The following is an 8,547-nucleotide window of genomic DNA, read 5'->3' as shown; positions in this document are numbered from 1 at the left end:
ATAATCATTTAAATGCTATTGTAATTATGTATGGGTATATAAGGTGAGGATTTCATCCTAGGGAACAATATTTACATGTGTTCTAAGGAAGTAAGTTCGTAGACTTGTTCTGTGAAACGAAAAGGAAATTGCCAGGCGTTATTGGTTTTGTTATTCATTGCATATCTTATGAACAACTAATATGTGTGATAGAGTAGAACCGCTCACAACTTGTTGTGTTCTTGGTAGAACTAATTCACAAAGGCCTGAATTTTGTATTGGTAGAACTTTTATTAGTAAAACCAATCTTAAGTAATCACCTTGGTATGTATCGGTTTTGTGACTGCCATGGGAAGAGGGGAACCGATCCTTGTAAGGGGTGAAGGGAACCGATCCTAGTAAGGGGTGAAGGGGAACCGATCCTTGTAAGGGGTGCAGTGCATTGATGGGAACCGATCCTTGTAAGGGGTGCAACATGTTTACAGAAGAAAGGGGAACCGATCCTATGAAGGGGTGCAACACATATAAGTTAGATACCATATATATGTAGGTAACCGATCCTAGTACCTAGTCAACCATATCTTTGGTAAGCTAGTGTGACTATGCTTAGTACTCACATGGAGGTATAACCGAAACTTGTTTTGGTAGAACCGCAAACCCATGAGTGTGATTGAATGTTTGGTTTGATCAATCACATAGTTCTTGAAAGTCAGATGAACCAATTCCAAACTTGTTTGGAAGTGTGGCAAATCGGTTTCAAGGTTGTAAGTGTGAAAGAGAACTTACAAAGTAAAGATGTCGACAAACTTTGAACACGTGCTGAATGCTTATTTCAATAATTGTTCAAAGATATTCCTTAAAGGCTAAATGGAAGAGAATCCCAGAATCGAAACATAAGTAAGTTAAGAATATTTTAATTAAGGTTATTAATTTATCTTGGAAGGAAATTATTGGAATTAGTAATGTGCATTTACTAATTAGATTTTCCAAGAGATTTCGATTGTTATTTTTGGACAGAGCATTTCCTGGAATTATGAAAACCGAATCTATGCATTTATGAATATCTTGAGAATATTTTCGGTTTTGGAAATTCTTTGGTGTCCAAACTTCCTTGTCTATAAATACACGAAGTTTACCTTTCTAGCAAACTAATCCTTCGTAACAATTTGACCTCCTCTTTTGTCATTGTTACTGGTGTAGCTGCCTATCGGAGAGGAGAGTAATCTAATTAGGTGAAATCTCTTACGACCGCTCGTTTTAAATTATTCTTTGGGATAGAGAAGCTCTAGCGCGACCCGTTGGTGGGAAACTAGATAATTGCGGTTTATCTTTGTTTTCGATTGATTTGATTGACTAACGGTGGTTGAAATATGATTGCACCTAGTTTGTTTATGCTTGATAATCTTCTCTTCTGATATAAGATTCACTCAAACTAGTTCAGAGTTTCAACATGGATCTTCAGACTGTTGTTAGTTCTAAAGACGATCTTGTGATAATCCATTGTTAACAGACTCCATTCTGTGCGTGATTGATCACAAGAGATTCAAGTGATTGTGTGCAGGTGTTTGTTGAAGATTTAAGAAGATTTGAAGACAAAGAAGATATTGAAGATCTGACTTGTGTTTATAATCTTTGGTGTGCACAATATTTTTTGGGAAAAGAGGATCCAATTAATAATCGGTTTATCCTTGTGGTAGATTTGATTGATTAATTGAAGTAGATCGGCATCAACACGATTCCTTGTGATTAAAGGTGTTGTTGGCTTAATCTTAACCGATTACCTTCGGGTAATTGAACATAAGATAGATCTAGACCCGACGAAGGAGTTTATGTTAACATAAACGGAAAAGCCTTTGTCCGACTCATATCACTTGGTTGAATAGAGTTGTTACCAAACAGATTTCTTGTTCCTTTACTTTTTGGAATACAAACCAAAGGATTGTTCCAAGTACGTGACTTATTCATAGGTCGGAGGCGTGGGAATACAGACGAAACTAGGTATACTATAGAGTTAGGTACTTGGTCTCGACTATACGAAGTTAGGTGTAATTTTTTGTAGCGGCTTAATCCTGAGAGTATTCACTTCTGGACTAGGTCCCGGGGTTTCTGCATTTGCTATTTCCTCGTTAACAAAATCTTGATATGTCATTTACTTTTATATTCCACATTATAATTGTTTTTATTATAATTAAAGTAAATCACACAGACGTTAATATCCTTTTTACTTGATAAGCAATCCTATTGTGTTTGATTAAGTCCGAACCTTTATATCAAGTAAACACACTTTGTTGTTGTATTGTCTCGATCTCGTATCCATAGACGATCATACGAAGTGTGAACCGATTAGTTGTATTGTCTCGATCTCGTATCCATAGACAATCACTTTCGGAGAAAGGACTTATAGGTAGGAAAAGTTTTGGTTTGAGGTATATTTGGGTACCCTCGCCTTTTCAGATACGTTGCACCGGCATTAACCAAATGGCATTATAGTATAATAAAAATTTTTGAGAGGAGTTTGACAAGTTGTTTTACTCGCATCATGCTCGTACATCTTTATCTGATTGTAGCCGCTATATCCATCCATGAAGGAGAACACGCCGTGTCCGCTGGTGGCATCCACTAACATGTCGATGTTAGGTAGAGGAAAATCATCTTTGGGGCAGCATCTGTTCAAGTCTCTAAAATCCATGCAGATCTGTCCATTTTTCCTTTTTACCGGAACACATTAGCCAAACAGGTTGGATAATGAATGGGTTTGATGAAGCCAGCAGCTAGTAACTTCTGAATCTCAGTCTTGATTTGCTCTTCTACCTCGTGCCTGAACTGCCTCGGAAATTGTTTGACCGACTTGGACCCCAGGTATGATATGCATATGATGGGTGACCAATTTTTCATCTAAACCGGGCATTTCTTCATACGTCCAGGCGAATATGTCCTGGTATTCTTTGAGAAGTTCCACGAGCTTCATGTGTTCATCCGTACACAAGGTTGAGCTGATGGAGATAGGCCTAGGAGATTCCTCATTCCCGATGTTAACGACTTTGAGCTCATCAGTGGTGGAGTTGGTGCCACCTTGCAGCTTTCTTGGAGCGTCCTGCACCTCTTCCTACAGCTCGTCGTTGTCGTAGCATTCCATTGGGCGGAGAGACTGGGTAACAGTCTCCCCTGCTAATTGCTAACAGCGGCGTCGGTACACGGTTTTCCCTTTCTGATCACGGCTCGTCACAAAAGTTCGCTCCCTCTTAGCGTGGGTCGCGGCTTCACCGGATGAAGAAGAACGCCTTGTCGGCAAAGATGTATCGTGGGGCTTAGCCCTAAATGATGCAAGCCGGTCCTCCTCCTGAATCGACGCCCACGTGGGGAGTGGGATGCAATGAACTTTGTCTGATTCTCCGCGCGGAGCTTCTCTTGGTTCAAACAATTCCACTCCACATATCGGTGCGCATGGAGACAACGATGCAGGAATACGAACGACTTCTTTATTCAGCATAGTCTTCAGGCACTAGTGATACGTCGAAGGGACAATCCTATTGTCATGAAGCCACGGTCTCCCAGTATCATATGGTAGTATGGCTCCTTTTCTATGACTTCGAATTTCACCTTTGACTGGACAGGCCCTACAGATAAATTCATATGACATACCCGTACGTGTTGGTTTGGTTTCCTTCAAAGTCTGTAATCGTGGTAGGCTGACGTACGATCTTGCTTGGGAGAAACTTGGTCGTCCTGAGTGTCTTGAGAGTAATCACATTCGAATACGCTCCAGTGTCGATGAGGGCCCTCTTGAATTCTGAATCCTTGATGCGTGCGGTAACGTGTAGGGCCCGGTTGTGACCTTCTTCCGCCATCATGTCTTCTTCTGTAAATGTGACATTATTCACAGACATCTCTGGCGTTTTCAAGGTTTCTGGAGGTAGAGGAGTTAAATGCACGTCCAAGGCTATCTGGTTGATTGCAGCAAATGTCTTCGCCTACTGATTCTTCAAGAGGTGTAAAAGTTCGCATAAACTTTCTACTAGAGAAGCTGCTTCCTGATCCACCGGCCTCTGGTTCATAGTGAAACTATTGACTTGAGGAGGATCGTGAGGACCAGTCCCCAGTGTAGAAGTCTCCGTGACAGGACCGCTCATATCTGATGTCATCTTGATGAGGAGATCGAGTATGCCGTTTATCGCTTCTTTGATCAGGTCCATGTTCTTCGTGTGAATCTCCTGCACCCGTGCTAATTCGATCAATGTTGGGATTCTTCTGGTTACATCATCAGAAACACCGTTGGGAAGAGGGGTATCTCCATTGGAGGAACTTCGATCGGGATTTGAAGTTGTTGGGATAGTCCTAAGACCAACCATTTTGAAATCAGCAAAATGGAATTGGGTAGAATTGAGGTGAGGCGTATCCTCCGGGAAGGGGAATCCGCTGCACGTCTTGAGGGTACGGAGGTTGATGCTGGTACATATCTGTAGATGGGGCAAAAGGATTTGCTGATTTTTACGGAATTGAGGAGACGACCATGCGGAGGAGACTCCTTGAACCGAGCGAAATGTTCAACCTCACACAGATGCACTGCGAGAAGGGAGTGCTTTGAATTCGAGAGATCAATCTGTAGTACTGATAGACACATTTTTGTGTCTACTTTGTCCTCAATGTCTGTATTGTTGGAACTCTATTTTTGTACTAATATTGTGTTTTTATGTATTTTTGAGGAAATAAACATTTTTGGAAAATTCGGCTCGAAAAGTTGATTTTGGCACCCGGAGAACAAGTGTTATTCGGACTCTCACTTTTGGATAAGGGGTAACCTAATTACTAAGGGGCAGCCCCAGGTCACCCCCAATTCATCTGCTATTCGCACCCCAGTTCAGGATAGGGGGTATATCATCTCAACCTTTTTGAATTTCAAATTTTGGCGGGAAAAAATGTTCTTGAACTGCCGTGACTAGGGTTGAGGATTTGAAGGTGTTCCAATGAGATTCAATGGCCCAAATTAAATGGGTTTGTTCCTAGGGCCTAGATAGAGCTGGTATGGGTGTTGGATTCGGTCAAAATTGGTTAGATAACCGGTGGGAATCAAATCAAGGAAAATATTCTAAAATAGGAAAAATATTCTATTCTTGGAATTCTTGGATGGAAGAGACGTGCATGGGTTGATTCTATTGGCTGGAAACAATCCCTACAGCTCAGGGATGACGCGTGAGAAGAGATAAAACAGGGAACAATCCGTAACAAATCAGAGAATTAAAGAAAAAATATTTCGGAATATTTTCTTTAATGGTCGGATATTCTTGGAATTATTACGAGGATTTGAGTGACTTGTTGTGTATAAATAGGTCCCTAATGTCGAGAAGGGCTGGCAAGTTAAGGGAGAGTTTGGAAGAGAATAGAGACGTAAAATCGAAGAACTAGGCGTTGTGAAGAAGAAGTTCCTGCTGCTGCTGGAACTGAAGAACACGAAGAACATTGGACGAGGCAGGAAAGTCGTTAAAAACTGTCGCTTTATTGCGACACTTTTCCACTCCTTTCCGCGACTGAGTCATTGTACCAACAACACTATCTCCGTGTCGTTGATTCTGGACGCCTTCTGTGGGTCGCAAAATTCTGTTTTATACTATTTACTTCTCTTTCTCTTCATTGTAAAACAATTTTGAGCATCAATGAAATATTTTGAGAGGTTTTCCAACATGATGAGCGGCTAATACCTGGTGACTGAGGCGACGGGGGAGCTATTCACTCATGTTTGATTGGTAAATTCTTTTTATAATTTCTTAATTATTTATTTTATTTAATTCACTTGGATCAATAAAAAAAAAGAGATAAAAATGGTTTTCTTAATTAGTTGTGAATCAGTTTGATGTTTTATGCTTAGAATTAATTCTCTGATAAATCATGCTTAAGGATTACAATTTAATATTTGGACACCTTATAGATTAATAAGTGATTTAATGGAAAAAGAGCTAGATAATAATTATGAAATATTTTTGTAACCAATCAACTTGAAGTAATAGTGAATCCGGAGCCTTAGTCCATTTTAAATCTTGACATCACTCTTTGAAAATTAATTTGCTTTATTTTTATTAAGTCTAAAATTCATTGCCTTCACAAGTCTTAAAACAACCCTTTTATCACTATCTACAACAACTTTGAAAACACATCAACTGTGTTTTCCCTTGATAATGAATGCTTAGTTTTAGACTCTTGATGCATTATACTTGTGATTAACAGTTGATATTTTGGAAAATATGATTTTGGCAATATTTAGAATCAACCCAATTATTTAAATTGCATAATAAAAAAATATTAGATCACATAAGTTTTGATTGAATGGTGGAATCTTAACCCCTATTTCTCCCTAAAATTTTACATCACTTTACTATTTTCCTAAATTCTATTTAAATTTAGAAATTTTGTTACCTCCACAAATCTGAAAAGAACCCACTTTTACCAATATCTCTACAACCATTTGAAAATACATCAATTATTGGCGCCGCCGACGCGGATTTGTGCTTAGGTAGAATTTTTAGGTTTTTATTATTTTCATTTATTCCTCTTTATGTTTCTTTGTTTGTGTTGATTTGCAGGTTTGAAGATTGGACACTAAGGACTTGGAACAAATCTCAAAGCTAAAAGAAAAGAAAAAAAGAAGACAAATAATTTTTTAGGATTTAGTTTTATTATTTTTTTTTAATTTTTAATTTTTTAGAATTGTATTAGGAAATTTTTGTAATATTTTTGCACTTTACTTTGGACTTTGGACAATTTTTTTTTTTTTTTAAACCCTACGGAAGGGTACCCTTAAATACAAACTGTTTGCAGAGAAGGACGGTGATTACGATATCACGTCGGCCCCTCGGGTTAGCACACAACATAGGAGTTGTGGCCCGAGTCGACGACAACGGTTCATCCCCCGTCTGGAACGGGATGTAAGTTTGTCGAAACACTCGCGAATCCCCTGTCAGCGAGTTACTGTATTCCTTCGTTTGCATATATGCCGAGGAACTGAAAACGGCTGCTTTAAATTCCTAGTAAAGGGCAAGGACTGGCCATACAGGATAAGGGTTCGTATTTCATCACCGTTCTCTTCTTGACCGCCTTAGGAAAACGAAACCAAACGCGAACCTAAGCTTTAAAATTTGGAATAGAACGAGATCTATAGGGTAACGAGCTTAGTAGGAAAGTCGTACGAAAAATATTGGTTACTATTTTAGCATACTTCGAAGTTCATGATGGTCTCTGTGAGTTGAATGCGTGACTGCGCCGCCTTGTGATAGCGGTGAGGCCTTAGGTATCAAAGCTCCACTGAGCTTCCCTCGCCTCAATTCAACTTACTTTGAATCGGATTGACTCCAGAGGGGTTTGCTTATATTGTAACGAATTCCCTTTCGAAGGATTAGAAGTTGGTCTAGAAACAATCTAAGTGGAGCCATCATGATTTTTGTTTGCTAGAATTCAGTAGGTTTGTTGTGGTGGAGTCAGCCTTTTTTGTGTTTGCATAGAACTTTCCTTCCCTTTTAGGGATTTTCTTGTTAGTTTTGTTTTTCTAGTGTATGCCCGAGGTAGAACAGGCTTGGAAAAGAAACACTCTAGGTCGTATGATTAGTGATAAACCTAGTAGTTCTTCTTGTGAAGGCGGGGAGCTCGAAGACTCTTCTTTAGAGAGCCCCGTTTTTGGAAACTTCAGTTTTGAGAATCTGCGTATTTGTGAAGAAAGTTCTCCTAGTCCTTTGGTAGTGCCAGAAATGGCAACTTTAAAAGCTTTATTGAACCCAACTAGGACCTCTCGTCCGTCTTGTATCAAGTTAGCTGAAACCGAGGAAAATTATGAACTCAAACCTGGGACTTTACAGATGCTCCCAAACTTTTTAGGAAAAGAGAATGAGAACCCTATTTTCATATTAGGGAATTTGAGGAAGTATGTAGTACTCTGAAAATTAAAAACCTTAGTGATGATGCACTGAAACTTAGGTTATTCCCCTTTTCCTTAAAAGATAAAGCCAAATTTTGGATGTATAGTTTGGATTCTGAGTCAATTGAAACCTATGAACAACTTACATCTGCCTGTATACATAAGTTTTTCCCAAGTCACAAAACATCGTCTATTAGGACACAAATTTGTACTTTTGCTCAACAAGAGGGAGAATCTTTATATAGGTATTTAGAAAGGTTCAATGACTTAATTTATCAATGTCCTCATCATGGTTTAGAGAAGGTTAGGTTAGTTCAGATCCTCTACGAGGGTTTAGACTATTCAACAACGACCATGGTTGAGTCCTTATGCACATGTGGGTTTGAGAATAAAACTGTTGATGAGGCGATGACATTTTTGAATAAAATCGCCAATAAGACCCAACAATGGGAAAGTAATAGGGAACCCCAGAAAATAATTCTTCTAAGTAGAGGAAATGTCAATAGGGTAGAAGGATCCTATGAGTCAGATGCTAAAATAACAGCCATAGCCAAAAGGTTAGAAGCGTTGGAATTAGGTCATTCTAGTGGTACTAGTGGTAGAATAGAGCCTTTTTGGGAAGACCATACTGTTGAAGAGCAAGCCAATGCTCTTTATAACAACACTAG

At 39.1% G+C, this 8,547-nt stretch overlaps 1 pseudogene; it reads right to left on the bottom strand.

Moving 5' to 3' along the window:
* Window positions 1-8,075: 8,075 nt before the first annotated feature.
* On the bottom strand, window positions 8,076-8,175 carry LOC113331670 (annotated as a pseudogene).
* Between the last annotated feature and the right edge of the window lie 372 nt (window positions 8,176-8,547).

This window comes from Papaver somniferum, unplaced genomic scaffold (genome assembly GCF_003573695.1).
Source record: "Papaver somniferum cultivar HN1 unplaced genomic scaffold, ASM357369v1 unplaced-scaffold_125, whole genome shotgun sequence".
NCBI lineage: Eukaryota > Viridiplantae > Streptophyta > Magnoliopsida > Ranunculales > Papaveraceae > Papaver > Papaver somniferum.
Note: the sequence above shows the minus strand (reverse complement) of the source record. Positions and strands in the feature narration are given on the sequence as shown.